This window comes from Aphelocoma coerulescens, chromosome 23 (assembly GCF_041296385.1).
Source record: "Aphelocoma coerulescens isolate FSJ_1873_10779 chromosome 23, UR_Acoe_1.0, whole genome shotgun sequence".
Classification (NCBI taxonomy): Eukaryota; Metazoa; Chordata; class Aves; order Passeriformes; family Corvidae; genus Aphelocoma; species Aphelocoma coerulescens.
The window spans coordinates 5340341-5357109 of NC_091036.1; positions in this window are offsets into that span (position 1 = coordinate 5340341).

Here is a 16769-nt window from a genome sequence, read left to right on the forward strand (position 1 = left end):
AACAGCTGAAGGAGAGAACTCCCGGAATCTCAGTGTTTGCTCCACTTGAAGATTTGGCACAAAACTTTCCAGGTCCCCTGTGAGGAGCTGGTGCAGGATGGAGGGAATTCCAGGAATGGAGAGGTGGCACAGGATCAGTGAGGCTGGAAAAGCCCTCCAAGGTCACAGAGTCCAGCCTGTGCCCCATCCCCTCCTTGTCCCCAGCCCAGAGCACCGAGTGCCACGTCCAGGCCTTCCCTGGACACCTCCAGGGGTGGGCACTCCAAATTTCCCCTTCCAAGGCCTGGCCACCTTTTCCATGGAGAAATTTTCCTTAATATCCAATTTAAACCTCTCCTGGTTCAACTGGAAGATGTTCCCTCTCCTCCTGTCCCTGTTCCCTGGGAGCAGAGCCCGACCCCCCCGGCTGCCCCCTCCTGTCAGGGAGTTGTGCAGAGCCACAAGGGCCCCCCTGAGCCTCCTTTGCTCCAGGCTGAGCCCCTTTCCCAGCTCCCTCAGGAATTCTCCAGCCCCTTCCCAGCTCCGTTCCCTTCCCTGGACTCGCTCCAGCCCCTCAAGGTCTCTCTGGCCATGAGGGACCAGAACTGTCCCCAGCTCTGGAGGTGCCCTGGCAGTGCCAGCACAGGGGACAGTCCCTGCCCTCTCCTGCTGTCACTCCAGGGCTGACACAACCCAGGTGCCCCTGGCCTCCTTGCCCACCTGGTGCCTGACCACCCTTCTTGGTCCTACTGCCATTAAACCAATAAAGAACGAAAGGTTTGTGCAATTCCTGCCCTTTTTCCTCTTTCCCGAGCTTGGAGGGCAATTAAACAACACCAAAACCACCAGGGAGAAGCTGCTCTCCCCACCCCTGTGGTTTCCTGCACTCAGTTCCCACCAGAGCAGCCTGGCCAGGCATTCCCTGCTCCAACAGGAGCCTTCTGCTCCCCTGCACTCACAGGAGGCACAAGGTGTTCAACGAACTCATCAACTCATCCCAAGCAGCTCCCAAACTCATCCCAAACTCATCCCATGACCCACACTCGGTGCAGAGCATCCCTGACACCTCTGTGGATCTGTTTTCCCTCCAGGGCCCGTTTCATCACCCAGAGACACTCAAAAATCCCCAGCTGCACCACCCGACCTGTGACACCCAACTGGACAATTTCAACTCCTCCCTTTGATGTGCCACAGCACCTCCTGAGCTCCCTACAAATGTTACTCTCCACTCTTCAACACTGATACAAAACATCCCATTTTTGCACCATTTCAAACAGCTCTGAATTGTAGAGGCAACTCTTTATCAAAGCCATCTGAGGAGATGAAATAATTTTATCATCTGTCCTTTGAAGAGCTGATTTTTTTAATGTTTTTTTTTTTTCTCCCCCCTCTCAAATATCCAGGCAGTTCTTGCAGACTGCAAAATATTCTGTTGTTTCTGTCGAGTTCTGGACAAATCTCTTGATTAACGCCCCCCTCAAGCAATTCTCCCTCCTTTCTGGTTTTTTCCCCTCTTTCACAGCATTTGCTGAGGGGAAGGCACGTTATCAATAACGGGGATTGCACATGATGGAATCTGATTGATAGGCTGTAATAAACGACATTATAATTCAAGCAGTGGCCCCGATAAGGTAATCTGATACATCAGAAGTGCAAGAAAGTGGAAATATCTGCAGAAAATGATTGTGGCTTTTGGCTATATTGCTGTTTTCCTCCAGCCATCCAGCACGGAGACTGTGGCAGGGAACTGAGGGGCAAAGCTCTCACATCCAGAGGAGACACACATCAATCAGATGTTTGCAGGGAGCTGAAGTGATTCTTTTTAGTAGATCCATCACCAAAAGTGGTATTTTTAATAGATCCAGCACCATTAGAGGGAGAACAGAGGCTGGAGGGCTCCTAAAGCTGGGGAAGGGGAGGTGATGCTCCCCAGGAAGAGGGGGGCAAAGGCTGGCTCTGGGGTCGGGGCTGTGCTGGGGTCACCCCAAAAGGAGAGATCCCACCCAGCAGGATGATGGGAATCATGAGCTGCTTCCACCACAGCATCTTCATCTCTCAGAAATATTCCAGCCAGACACAACTATTCAGCAGTGAAGGGATTTCTTAATGGACCCTGCTGGTAATTAGCACAGCCAGAGCCTCCTGTCCTGCAGCCAGGGCCGAGATGACAGCAGAGCCTCCACTTTGGGCTTCAGGGAAGGCCAGGTCAGCTCAGCTCTTCACCAGGCCACATCTTAATCACTCTGCAATTCCTCTGCAGCTGAAATAAATCCCAGGTCCTCTCACTGCCTGAAGTTCCCTGGCTGTCATGTCCTGAGGGAAGCTGTGGAAATGAACTTTCTCCCCTCACAGTGGCACACAACACTCGCCGTTGGCCTGGAACATATTAGCAAATATTAAACCAAAAACTTTGTGTAATTGGAGGGAACAACTGGAGGGAACAAGACCCAGCAGAAGATCTGTTCTTGCACCTCTGAGGGTGGCACCAGCACTAGAGACTGAACCCCCAAGTCCTGTTCAAGTCCAGGAATTCCATCAGCCAAATCCTCTCTCTCCTCCCTTTGCCCAAGGTGGTCCCAGCTGAGCTTTTCCCGAGGCTCAGGACCCGGCTGGGAGCAGCAGAGGAAGCTGCAGGTCCTACCCAGCAGCTGGAGCCCAGATCTTGTGGCTTTTTTATTTTCTGAGAACATTTTACCAAACTGCACCACCTACCAAGCAGCCTCAGCAAATATTCCTTACTGCCCAGTGAGGAATATCCCTGAGAGGATCAGCCAAAGTTTCCAGAGAAGCTCAGCTGTGGAGTGCAGTTTTCTCCTTTTTTAAGCAGTGGATTCCTCCAGCAGGTAACTTTGGCCAGGACAGCTCCCCTGCAGATCCCCCTCCATCCTTTGGCGAGGGTTTTGTTTACACACAGGCACGTTTTGATCTGCTGATTTAAAAACTTTCAAACCCATCAGCCCCAGCTGGACATCAGAACATCTTCCAGGTGGGTAACACAGCAGCCTGCCCTGCTGCCTAACTGGGGAGGCAGAGTTGTCCTTATTAACCTCCTTATTGTCCTCAGGAAGGATTCTGGGGGCATCTTTCCTGAAGAGACTCGTGGGGAACATCCTTATTCCTGATTCTGCTGCTGAAATCCAAGGTGAAGCTCCTGGTGATAAAGAAGTCTCTTTTCATGTCTCCTCCTCATTTTAAGTACCTGCTTTGGTTTATCTCAGATTGCTCCAGCATTTTGGTCCAGGATCCTGCCTGCACTCCCACTCTTGCTGCACGGGGCCACAGGGATTTCTCCACGAGACTTCGGAAGTCAAGTGGTGGAATCAGTTTAATGGGGAGCCTCGGAAAAGGGTGGGATCTGGCTGAGCATGGAAAGAGCTGGGCTGGGAGGGTGGGATGAAGATGATGAGGGTTAGGAGGGTGTTGAAGGTCACTGGGGCTGTGGAGACCCCTCAGGCCAAACCTGCTGGAAGAACAAACCCAGCCCCACTTTGTCACAAATCCCCCCTATTACTGTATCCTGCAGCCGTAGGGAGGAGAGGAGAGAAGAGAGATCCAGCAGGCAGGAATTGTGCAGCAAGATTGATTTATTTAATTATTTTACAAACTCTTTAATAGACTTTTTTCTTCATAGTCTAATTGGTCAAAGGATCAGCCACCCCTTGGGGTGATTGGCTAAAATCCTAAACATCCACTGTCAAAATATTTTCCTACTGTACCATAAACAAAGCTCTGCAAGGCCGCAGGTGTTCATAGTTTATAGAACTCTGCAAATATCTTCGTGAGAGAGAAAAGTCTCTCACGGGCTTAGAAAGAATCAAGAAAATTCTTGCTAGCAGCAATATTGTATCCACACCCCCCCCAAGGACAAACTCCTGTTGTTCCTTCCCTGTGTTTTCCTGGAGCACTCACCAGGAGCCTGGAATGGTTGGGTGGGAAGGGACCTTAAATTCATCCCATCCCACCCCTGCCACGGCAGGGACACCTCCCACTGTCCCAGGCTGCTCCCAGCCCTGCCCAAGCTGGCCTTGGGCACTTCCAGGGGTCCAGGGGCAACCACAGCCTCTCCTGCTCCTGGAGTGTTGTAAACTTTTCTCAGTGGCCAAACTTAAAGAAACTCCACTGGAAACGAAACAGAGCTCTCAGAACAAGAGAGCTCAGAGGTACAAAGAGCAGATCCTAAGAACCACCAGCTCTCCTCATCTAAATCCTTCCTCTGTTTCCTTTGGATGACATTTTCTGCCAAAAAGTAAGAACAAAACCAAATATCTAAATGAATATATCGGATTTCTGTTTCTGTGCGAGTGAATCTCAAAAATGCATAATAATAAAAATACCTGCATATCCACCATCCTGCTGCAGTGACTCGGCAGAACTGAACTCCCCTTTTAACCCCTTGGAATTTCTCATCCTTTCATATCCTGCAGGCAAGGACAAAGCCGGGCCCTGTCTGCTGCTCCAGTGCTCAGAGTTACCTCCTCTCCCTGCAGTGCCAGGATCATTCCAGACACAAATCCACGCTGACCTGGATCCTTTGCAGGACCTGAGAGCTTCGTTAGGAGCTGCCCTTTGGGAACAGGTCAGGATTATCCTCCTTTTATAGATGGAAAATGGGATAACTACAAAGGGATTCTTGCCACATCCTCATAACTACATTAGAATTTAACCTTCTGCTGAGCTGGACCTCAAAGACACCTCAGCGAGGTCCATTTTATGCTGGGTGTGAGGAGGAAGATGAGGGTGGACATTCCCGAAGGATTCAGCTTCAGGCTGTGCATCCATCCCCACAGGAAAGATTCCCATGGATGCTTTTATGTCCCCTAAACATGGGAGGCAATAAATAACTGAGGATTTCAAGGATGGAGCCATCCAGCTCTGAACGTTTGGGGCAGGGGGCAGAGCCACCCTTGTCACACTCAGGTGGTGCAGGGCAGAATCCCCCAGCAGTGACAACAGGACAAGGGGCCAGCTGAGTGAGATTTCCCCTGCCCTAAACTGGCTCATCTCTGGAAAGAGAAAAGGTAAAAACCTGGGTCCAGATGCAACATCTTAAAGAGGAAATAGCTGGGGCTGTGCAGAACAGGATGGCAGTTCCAAAGACATCTGCTTTTGGAATATAAAAAAGGTCTTTATTTCAGCTCTAAAGTGCCCATAAAACCATAAGGATCCATGAGAGGCTACAATAAATGCACCAGACCTTTCCTATAGTGTGTGCAGAAGGATTTTTTAAAAGTGCATTTTTAATTATTAAAGTCATGAAAGTAGCGTATTTCTCTGTGCAGCAGCAGCCTCTCGCCACAAGGATGTTTTGGGGATGGAAAGGGCCCTTTTAGGTACAACCCAATTTGATGAAGGTGAATTCTTTCAGGGAAAGGAAAGAAATTGCACCAGTGAATCAGCTCCCTGTGCTGTTCCATTTTAAAAGGTTCCCAAAGGGTGACTCAGGGCAGGAATGGACCCACACAGGCAACAACAGCAAAAAAAATCCCCACAAGACTTTTCCTGGAAGCAAGAGCAGCCTTAAAGAACAGGGGTGGAAATGACTGTCACCACTTTGTCCCTGAAAAGGGCCTGTGCAAGGAGAAACACCACAGAGGACGGGCAGTGCTGATGGAATTACCCAGCTGGGGCTGGCAGGAGACCCCTCAAAGCAAAGCTGTTCCCATCATTTCTTGGAAAACCACGACCTGGTTTCTGTCTCCTTCCCCCTGATCTTCCCAACGATCCCAAGTTACTGCCAGGGGCACCTGACCAAGCCAAAGCCAGGCCCTGGTGAGGCTGGAGCAGAGCTGGACACAACTGTTGGTCATTCCCCAGCTCCTTGGGCTCACACAGAACAAAAAAACCTCAACTCAGAGTAATTCAAGAATCAGTAAAAGCGTCCAAAGGAGGCTGCAAAGAGGGGGAAGGGTCTGCAGGGGTCACACGAGGAGTGGATGAGGGCACTTGGTGTGTTCAGCTGGAGAGGAGGAGACTGAGGGGAGACCCACCCGGGGCTGCAGCTCCCATCTCTGCTCTCTGTGGCAGGGACAGGACCCAGGGAAGGGCTGGAGCTGGGCCAGGGCGGGTTTAGGTTGGATTTAGGGAAAGGTTCTTCTCCCAGAGGGTGCTGGGCACTGCCCAGGCTCCCCAGGGAATGGGCACAGCCCCGAGGAGCGTTTGGACAGCGCTGCCAGGGATGCCCAGGGTGGGGTTTTTGGGGTGTCTGTGCAGGGCCTGGCGCTGGATCAATGATCCTTCATCCCTTCCAGCTCAGGATATTCCATGATTCGATAAATCCACCCCAAACAACCCAGCTCAGGCAGCAGGAGGCTGAAGCTCACGCAGGAATCCTTCACAAGGATCCTTCCACATCCCCATGCAGGTGCTCCTTCAGCCTCGTGGTTCCTCCTACTCTAAACCAAAGTTAACAACAGTTTTCACCCACAGGAGGCACGGTGAGTGTAATTTAACTGGACTCCAAAAGGTGTTCACATCTGCTGATAATTAAGTTCAGCTGAGTTTCAATAAGCTGCTAAATCTGCCCAAGGAAACCCAGGAGTCCAGGGCAGAGGAGCTGGAAATTCAAAGCTGATTCCCCAATTCAAGACCTCAAATGGAATATTAGCTTTCCTCTTTTTTAAAAGAGAGAAAAAGATACATTTACCAGGCTGAAGAAACATACAGAAAACAACAAAAAAAACCCCTGACAAAATGACACAGCTTCTCAAACAGACAAGAAATAAAAACTCTGAACAGCATTCCCTGAAATGCAAGTTGTTCCTGAACAGATGAAATAAGGGAGGGGGTGTGGATTCAAAGCCCAGCACTCTGGAGAGCGCCGAGCACTTCCCTGCTCGAGAAGAAAATGCTTTCTGAAAAGGTTTTGTTGAACTCATTTATGGGTAATGTAAGTTACAGCTTAGTAGTGTGGTATAAATATTTTACATGCCACTACAACGAGCTTTGTGCTGAGAGCCCAGGAAATGTGGGGGTTTATTTGCCATTGTTCTGCAGGAATCAATTCCAATTGATCCGTTTGGAAGTGCTGGTGCTGCTCCCGAGGTTCTCACAGTCCCTGCTGTTGGTTTAGTTGGGTAAACTCTGGGAATGGAAATGGCTTTTTTTTGGTTGCACAAGCAGCAAGCAGGAGTCACCTCCGGAACCTCCTCCAAGGGAATGTGGAGGATTTGTAGGAAGTGCTGGAGGTGCTGTGGAAGTGACTGGGGAAGGACACGGAGCTGATGGAGCGAGGCCAGAGGAGGCTCCAGGGTGATCAGAGGGAGGAAAGGCTGGGAGAGCTGGGATTGTTCAGCCTGGAGAGGAGACCAGGGGTGACCTCACTGTGGCCTTGCAGGGCCTGAACGGGCTACAAGGAACATGGAGAGAGACTTGGGACAAGGGCTGGAGGGACAGGACACAGGGAATGGCTTCCCACTGCCAGAGGGCAGGGCTGGATGGGATTTTGGGAAGGAATTGTTCCCTGGGAGGGTGGTGAGGCCCTGGCACAGGGTGCCCAGAGCAGCTGGGGCTGCCCCTGGATCCCTGGCAGTGCCCAAGGCCAGGCTGGACATTGGGGTTTGGAGCAGCCTGGGACAGTGGAAGGTGTCCCTGCCTGTGGCAGGGGGTGGGAGAAATCTTTAGTGTCCCTCCCAACCCGAACCATTCCGGGATTCCATGATCTGAAACACTGCTGAGAAATACCAGCAGCACAGGGAATGAGCTTTGCTTTATGTCACAGAACATCAGTGAGCCAGAAGGCCCCGAAAGGCCCAGCCGGGCCCCGGCTCCCCCTGAGCTCTGTGTCCCTCCCTGGTGGCTCCAGGTCCCTCTCAGGTGGCTCCAGGTCCCTCTCAGGTGGCTCCAGGTCCCCTCTCAGGTGGCTCCAGGTCCCTCTCAGGTGGCTCCAGGTCCCCTCCCTGGTGGCTCCAGGTCCCTCTCAGGTGGTTCCAGGTCCCTCCCTGGTGGCTCCAGGTCCCTCTCAGGTGGCTCCAGGTCCCTCTCAGGTGGCTCCAGGTCCCCTCCCTGGTGGCTCCAGGTCCCTCTCAGGTGGCTCCAGGTCCCTCTCAGGTGGCTCCAGGTCCCCTCCCTGGTGGCTCCAGGTCCCTCTCAGGTGGCTCCAGGTCCCTCTCAGGTGGCTCCAGGTCCCTCCCTGGTGGCTCCAGGTCCCTCTCAGGTGGCTCCAGGTCCCTCCCTGGTGGCTCCAGGTCCCTCTCAGGTGGCTCCAGGTCCCTCCCTGGTGGCTCCAGGTCCCTCCCTGGTGGCTCCAGGTCCCTCTCAGGTGGCTCCAGGTCCCTCCCTGGTGGCTCCAGGTCCCTCTCAGGTGGCTCCAGGTCCCTCCCTGGTGGCTCCAGGTCCCTCTCAGGTGGCTCCAGGTCCCCTCCCTGGTGGCTCCAGGTCCCTCCCTGGTGGCTCCAGGTCCCTCTCAGGTGGCTCCAGGTCCCCTCCCTGGTGGTTCCAGGTCCCCTCTCAGGTGGCTCCAGGTCCCTCCCTGGTGGCTCCAGGTCCCCTCCCTGGTGGCTCCAGGTCCCTCTCTGGTGGCTCCAGGTCCCTCTCAGGTGGCTCCAGGTCCCCTCCCTGGTGGCTCCAGGTCCCTCTCAGGTGGCTCCAGGTCCCCTCCCTGGTGGCTCCAGGTCCCCTCCCTGGTGGCTCCAGGTCCCTCCCTGGTGGCTCCAGGTCCCCTCCCTGGTGGCTCCAGGTCCCCTCTCAGGTGGCTCCAGGTCCCTCCCTGGTGGCTCCAGGTCCCTCCCTGGTGGCTCCAGGTCCCCTCCCTGGTGGCTCCAGGTCCCTCCCTGGTGGCTCCAGGTCCCTCTCTGGTGGCTCCAGGTCCCTCTCAGGTGGCTCCAGGTCCCCTCCCTGGTGGCTCCAGGTCCCTCTCAGGTGGCTCCAGGTCCCTCCCTGGTGGTTCCAGGTCCCCTCTCAGGTGGCTCCAGGTCCCCTCCCTGGTGGCTCCAGGTCCCTCTCAGGTGGCTCCAGGTCCCTCCCTGGTGGCTCCAGGTCCCTCTCAGGTGGCTCCAGGTCCCTCCCTGGTGGCTCCAGGTCCCCTCCCTGGTGGCTCCAGGTCCCCTCCCTGGTGTGCTACAGCTGAGATCAGCTCCTGCTGTGCTTCCTGCAGGCTCCAAGCAGCAATCCCCGTGTGCAGGGCAGGGGGTCTCAGTCCTGGAGGAGAACGGGGTGGGAAGAGCTCCAGCAGCTGGGGAGCCACAGCACCGACCTGCCTCTGCCACCTGTGCCACCCAAGCACAGATTTACCCTGCCTCTGCCACCTGTGCCACCCAAGCACAGATTTATCCTTCTTCTGCCACCTGTGCCACCCAAGCATGGCTCTATCCTTCCTCTGCCACCCATGCCACCCAAGCACAGATTTATCCTGCCTCTGCCACCTGTGCCACCCAAGCACAGATTTATCCTTCCTCTGCCACCCGTGCCACCCAAGCACAGATTTACCCTGCCTCTGCCACCTGTGCCACCCAAGCACAGATTTATCCTTCTTCTGCCACCTGTGCCACCCAAGCATGGCTCCATCCTGCCTCTGCCACCTGTGCCACCCAAGCACAGATTTATCCTGCCTCTGCCACCTGTGCCACCAAAGCACAGATCTACTCTTCCTCCGCCACCTGTGCCACCCAAGCATGGCTCTATCCTTCCTCTGCCACCCATGCCACCCAAGCACAGATTTATCCTTCCTCTGCCACCTGTGCCACCAAAGCACAGATTTATCCTTCTTCTGCCACCTGTGCCACCCAAGCACAGATTTACCCTGCCTCTGCCACCTGTGCCACCCAAGCACAGATTTATCCTTCTTCTGCCACCTGTGCCACCCAAGCATGGCTCCATCCTGCCTCTGCCACCTGTGCCACCAAAGCACAGATCTACTCTTCCTCCGCCACCTGTGCCACCCAAGCATGGCTCTATCCTTCCTCTGCCACCCATGCCACCCAAGAACAGATTTACCCTGCCTCTGCCACCTGTGCCACCAAAGCACAGATTTATCCTTCCTCTGCCACCTGTGCCACCCAAGCACAGCTCTGTCAGGCCTGTAACAGTGAGAGTTGTTTTCTCTGCCCCTCAATAAATGATGCTTCCAGAGCACCAGTCCAGCAGGCTCTGAGGTGGGCTCAGACGGGCACTGAGGTGGCACCAGTGACCTTCAAGGTCTGTGCTGGGCTGGGAGGGCTCAGCCACAGAGTGTGAACACAAACACCCACGGAGCAGTGATGAATTCCTCCTTCTGCTGTTGAGTCAGAGCCAAATGCCAAATCAGCCACAAAGCCAGGACAGAAGTCACCAGAGTCCTTCAGTCCTTGCCCTCTCCGATTTCCTGGAACAAACTTCCATCCCAGCCCTGTTGAATGTAATTGTTTAAACAAGGACAGCTATTTTTACATTTCAATTTGCCTCGGCACGTGTCTAAGCAAAGCAACACGAACAAAAGGGACCTGTCTTCAGCTGATCATAACGCCATCAAATTAAAAGTTTATGTTCTTTAAACACAGCAATGCCTGTCTTTGATGCCTCCAAAAAAAAAAAAAAAGTGGTTCACAGAGGAAATCACAGAGCGTGAGCAGGAGTGGAGGTGGGAACCAGGTGCATCAAAAGGAGGGAAACAAGCACTGAGCTAATGAACGTGAAGGCTTTGACTTGGCTGAGTGGGATGGGATTTGTCATCCTCCAAAGCATTGTTTTTGTATGGGAAAACCAGAATATTTCAAGGTTTTTGTTTTTTTGTTTTTTTTTTTTATTTCTAACAGGACAAAAGATGAGCTGCACCACTGGCTGTCACTCTGAGCTGGGAGCTGCCACTGAATTTATCACCTCGATGTAAGAATTTCCCCTGGACTTCTTGTCACTTTTCTACCTGTCCATTACACAGCAGGAAGCACCACATTCGTTCCCAACAGAAAACTGCATCCCAAAGGCTTGGGAATAGAGCGGGGAGTGATGAAGCACTGGAAACCCCTCAGCAGGGGACGTGGCTGCCTCATCCTCACCTGGAGGCTCTGAACCCTTCCCGGGAGGGGCAGATTGGCTGCATGGGGCTCCAGGCAGTCCCTGCTGGAGGGTCACACTCCCTGTCAGGTGAGATCATCCCGCAGCTCATCCTGGTCCTAAAAATCTCAGGCTCCCACGGATTCCGTGGTATCATTTCCCAGGATGCATGTGCTAAAATTAGGGGGGGGAAAAGGTGTTCTGATTTAAATTCACCCTCCAGGCAGGCTCATTTCAGAAACTGCAGCTACTTACTCTGAAAACATTTTGGTCTGGAAACCTTATGAGATTCCAAATGTTTTATACATTTTACTGCTGAGTGGGCAAGAAATAGAGACTTGTCCTTTCAGTTTTATCAGCTCGTGTTCAAAATGATGGAGGACAGGCAGAGCTGTGACAGGGAGGCTGTTGGAGCTCTGCTGCAATTTGGGAAGTGTTGGGGTTCTCATCAGGCCCTTGCTGAAGATTTAGGGCTGCTCCTATTTCAGCTGAACCATCTTTACCAAGTCTCACTTCTGCATCCCACAGTTCACTGCAATTCTGTCCTGTACTAGGAGTAAGAGAAATAAATAAACCCAAAGCAGACACAAAATAAAAGTCACCTCCATGACGAGCACCCTTCCCTGGCAACAGCCTCATTTCCTTCTTCTCTCACTTATAAATAAAAAAAAAGAAAAAATTTAATTGCAGCAGCACATTTAGACGGGAAAATAAAAGGCTTTTTATGCTGCTGCCGCTGCCCACAGGGTTAACATTTGCAAAGGGCTGAGAAAGAGCCTTCGGACATTGTAATTAAGGGCTCTGAGGGCTCCTCCCAGCACACTCGGGGTCAGCGCAGCTCCTGCAGCTCTCTGGGCTCCAGGAAACTCCAGCACATCCCAGTTGTACCAGCAAAGCACGAGCCTGGCTGGGGCTCTGTGCTCAGGGGGTGCAAAGCTGCACCCCCCAGCAGCAGCACCCGCACAGGACTTGCTCCAGGACGTGCCTCAAGTTGTGCCAGGGGAGGTTTAGATCCCACATTAGGAACAAAGTTGGCCGCAGAAAGGGTTGTAAAGCATTGGAAGGGGCTGCCCAGGGCGGTGGTGGAGTCAGCATCCCTGGAAGTGTTTGGAAAACAGGTGGATGTGGCACTTGGGGATGTGGTTTAATGGTGAACACGGTGGTGGTGCTGATGCCTTTGGTTTTAAGTTTCGTGGTTTTCAAATCCTGCCCGGTGTGTAACTCTGAAGTTCCGTGGGCCCTGTCAGCTGCTGCTCTCTCACGCTGGTCACACATAACAAACCTCTCCACGTTTGCTCTCCAAGGACACCCAGATTGTCCCAGGCCCCAAAATGTGTAAACTTGGGGTAATTATGTCATGAACTGAAGTTATAATTGAGAATTAACCCTGATATGCAAATGGACCAAACTGATAAAAGGGTGAAGAACCCGTGACCCGGGGTCCATCTTGGCTGGAGCCTTTGCACTGCCCAGGGTGCCCCTTTGAAGGCCCTTGCAATAAACACCTCCTTTTATTCTCTTATTCTTGTCCAGCCTCTGTTTTTAGGTGGCCACCCCAGGCTGGGTCAGACTTGGAGATCTTAAAGGTCTTTTCCAGCCTTATGGATTTATGAACCATCTCCCAGAGGCCTTGGCTTTGCCAGGGACCTCCCTTGAGCTCTTCTCAGGGAGAGCAACACCCTCCTGCCTCCCAGGAGGGAGAACAGCTCCGGAGCACAGTGACACTCTCAGGGACAGCCACCCCTTGTCCCTGCCCTCCCTCCAGGCACCCAGGAGGAACCCAGCTTGTTCCCAGGATGCCAACTGGGAGCTGGCCTGGCTCTCAAAGCAGTTCTGGTTTCTGCCTCTAAACCGAACAAGTCTGCTAAGATGACATCAAAGAAGAATTATCATGGAGCAGTCGGGAGAAATTTCCATCCCTAACACACCTCTTTCACTCTCCGTGCCTGCCTCATTAAGGAGGCTTCGATGAAATCCTTTCAAAAACACACGGCACAAAAACAATGGAGTGATTGCAGTTTGTGAGGAGCTGGGATGCAATTAGCATATGAACATCAAAATGGTTCTGCAGCAGCTACGTGCTGTCTATACCTTTTTACATTCCCAGGTTTTGGGGCTTGGCTCTCTTTTTGCAATTCTGTTCCAGTTCCTACCCTTCAGCTGAAGTCCAAGGTTCAAATAACCAGGGCCAGCTTGGGCAGGGCTTAGGACTGGTCTAGAGGAAGGCGTCCCTGCCCATGGCAGAGGTTGAAATGAGATGGGGTTTGAGGTCCCTCCCAGCCCAAACCGCTCCAGGATTTAGTGATATTTAGATGATTTTTAGCAGGAAAACTGTCCAAGGGAGTGGAGCCAAGCAGCACAAACTCACAGTGGGTTATAGAGCAGTTCCTGCCAGCCCTCAGCAGCCCCAGGGCACAGGGAATGGTTCAGGTGACAGCAGGCAGAGGTGAATGAATGTGCCACCAGAGAGCCTTGGAACATCATCCCAGTCCAACAGAGCGTTGGGAAACAGCTGCTTCTGCTGGGATCTGTCAGAGACAACAGCTCAGGGGGGTTGGATCTTCATTCCCTGTGAGCCATGCAGGTGTTATCCTGGGGACAGAGCGGGGCAGGTGACAGGGACTGCACCCAGCCCATCCCTGCAGCCCAGAGAAACTCACTCGTGCAATTACCCTGCAGCCTGTTATTGATCAGCTCATTAAATAATCAATAGTTCCCTTGTGAGAAGGCTTCCTGTTTCCTCTACACATCTCATCCTGCGCGATCTTTGTGCCCTGAAGCAAAGGAGGAGACTTCCCCGAGTCTCACTTGGCACAGATGGTGCCTCAGCTCGGGGCACAGCAGATGGGAGGACGCTGCCTGCGATGCTGAGGAGTTAATAAACGTTTCCCTCCACACACGTGGCTTCATTTCTCTTTTCTCCACGAATTAAGAACATTTCTCCTGCCCTGTTCACCACTTCCTCTGGTCCATCCACTGAGTCACCTGGATCCTCTTAGGTCTGGTTTAAATACAGCTACTCCCCCCTCAGTGCTCCTGGTGGCCACGTCATCATTTCCTGTGCAAGAGCTTTACACACTGGATTTACAGGGGAATTTTAAAAGCAAAGAATTACACAGCACCTGGGCCACCCCTCTCTCGACCATCCCTGTGTCCCACCACCACAATTTCATTTACTGTCAATAACTGCTTTATTCAGGAATTAATCCCTTGCAGCCACCCAGGAGGTCGAAAATCAGGATTTTCAGTGTTAAAGCCACAGACGAAACCAAAGAAACAATGCCATTAGTTAGGAGCAGCAGCCAACTTGCACAATTCTTACAAAGGTGAATCGTTTCCCCTGCTCTCCAAAGGCTGCAAAGACAATCTACCTTAATGAAGAGGCTCTGAAAGCAATTCCAAGCCCACGCAGCCCTGAGGTGGCAGAGCTGTGCTGGCATTGAGCTCACAGAACTGTTCTGCTCTCAGCAGCCCCTCATTTCTGCCCCTTGCTGCCTCCTCTGGCTCTTTGCTGTTCCACTGTGTTGCTGAAGTGGCAGAGCTGTGAATATTCCAGCCTTTCCAGCTGTTCCATGGAAGGGGTTCCCCTCTTCCCCAGCCACAGCCGGAGGGAAGGTCATTTTTGCCTCCGCTGCCATCCCTGGCTGAGAGGAGGTTAATAAATATTTATAGGGCTAAATGCTCAGAGGTGCAAACAATCGAGTCTTTTGCAAATGTCACTGAGTGTGACACAGAGTGTGCAGATCCCTGGGTGTGACACAGAGTGTGCAGATCCCTGGGAGTGTGGTATGGAGTGTGCAGATCCCTGGTGTGTGATACAGAGTGTGCAGATCCCTGGGTGTGTCACAGAGTGTGCAGATCCCTGGGAGTGTGACACAGAGTGTGCAGATCCCTGGGTGTGTGGTATGGAGTGTGCAGATCCCTGGGTGTGACACAGAGTGTGCAGATCCCTGGGTGTGACACAGAGTGTGCAGATCCCTGGTGTGTGATACAGAGTGTGCAGATCCCTGGGTGTGTGACACAGAGTGTGCAGATCCCTGGGAGTGTGGTATGGAGTGTGCAGATCCCTGGGTGTGACACAGAGTGTGCAGATCCTTGGGTGTGTGATACAGAGTGTGCAGATCCCTGGGTGTGACACAGAGTGCAGATCCCTGGTGTGTGACACAGAGTGTGCAGATCCCTGGGTGTGACACAGAGTGTGCAGATCCCTGGGTGTGTGATACAGAGTGTGCAGATCCCTGGGTGTGTGGTATGGAGTGTGCAGATCCCTGGGTGTGTCACAGAGTGTGCAGATCCCTGGGTGTGTGATACAGAGTGTGCAGATCCCTGGGTGTGTGGTATGGAGTGTGCAGATCCCTGGTGTGTGACACAGAGTGTGCAGATCCCTGGGTGTGTGGTATGGAGTGTGCAGATCCCTGGTGTGTGACACAGAGTGTGCAGATCCCTGGTGTGACACAGAGTGTGCAGATCCCTGGGTGTGTGACACAGAGTGTGCAGATCCCTGGGTGTGACACAGAGTGTGCAGATCCCTGGGGGTGTGGTATGGAGTGTGCAGATCCCTGGGTGTGACACAGAGTGTGCAGATCCCTGGGTGTGTGTCACAGAGTGTACAGATCCCTGGGTGTGTCACAGAGTGTGCAGATCCCTGGGTGTGTGTCACAGAGTGTGCAGATCCCTGGTGTGTGACACAGAGTGTGCAGATCCTTGGGTGTGACACAGAGTGTGCAGATCCCTGGGTGTGATACAGAGTGTGCAGATCCCTGGGTGTGTCACAGAGTGTGCAGATCCCTGGTGTGTGACACAGAGTGTGCAGATCCTTGGGTGTGACACAGAGTGTGCAGATCCCTGGGTGTGATACAGAGTGTGCAGATCCCTGGGTGTGTCACAGAGTGTGCAGATCCCTGGGTGTGTGTCACAGAGTGTGCAGATCCCTGGGTGTGTCACAGAGTGTGCAGATCCCTGGGGGTGTGACACAGAGTGTGCAGATCCCTGGGTGTGATACAGAGTGTGCAGATCCCTGGGTGTGTCACAGAGTGTGCAGATCCCTGGGTGTGATACAGAGTGTGCAGATCCCTGGTGTGTGACACGGAGTGTGCAGATCCCTGGTGTGTGACACAGTGTGCAGATCCCTGGGTGTGTGACACAGTGTGCAGATCCCTGGTGTGTGGTATGGAGTGTGCAGATCCTTGGGTGTGACACAGAGTGTGCAGATCCCTGGGTGTGTGGTATGGAGTGCAGATCCCTGGATGTGACACAGAGTGTGCAGATCCCTGGTGTGTGACACAGAGTGTGCAGATCCCTGGGTGTGATACAGAGTGTGCAGATCCCTGGGTGTGTGACACAGAGTGTGCAGATCCCTGGGTGTGTCACAGAGTGTGCAGATCCCTGGTGTGACACAGAGTGCAGATCCTTGGGTGTGACACAGAGTGTGCAGATCCCTGGTGTGTGACACAGAGTGTGCAGATCCCTGGTGTGACACAGAGTGTGCAGATCCCTGGGTGTGTCACAGAGTGTGCAGATCCCTGGGTGTGATACAGAGTGTGCAGATCCCTGGGTGTGTCACAGAGTGTGCAGATCCCTGGTGTGTGACACGGAGTGTGCAGATCCCTGGTGTGACACAGAGTGTGCAGATCCCTGGTGTGTGACACAGTGTGCAGATCCCTGGGTGTGTGACACAGTGTGCAGATCCCTGGTGTGTGGTATGGAGTGTGCAGATCCTTGGGTGTGACACAGAGTGTGCAGATCCCTGGGAGTGTGGTATGGAGTGTGCAGATCCCTGGGTGTGTGGTATGGAGTGCAGATCCCTGGGTGTGACACAGAGTGTG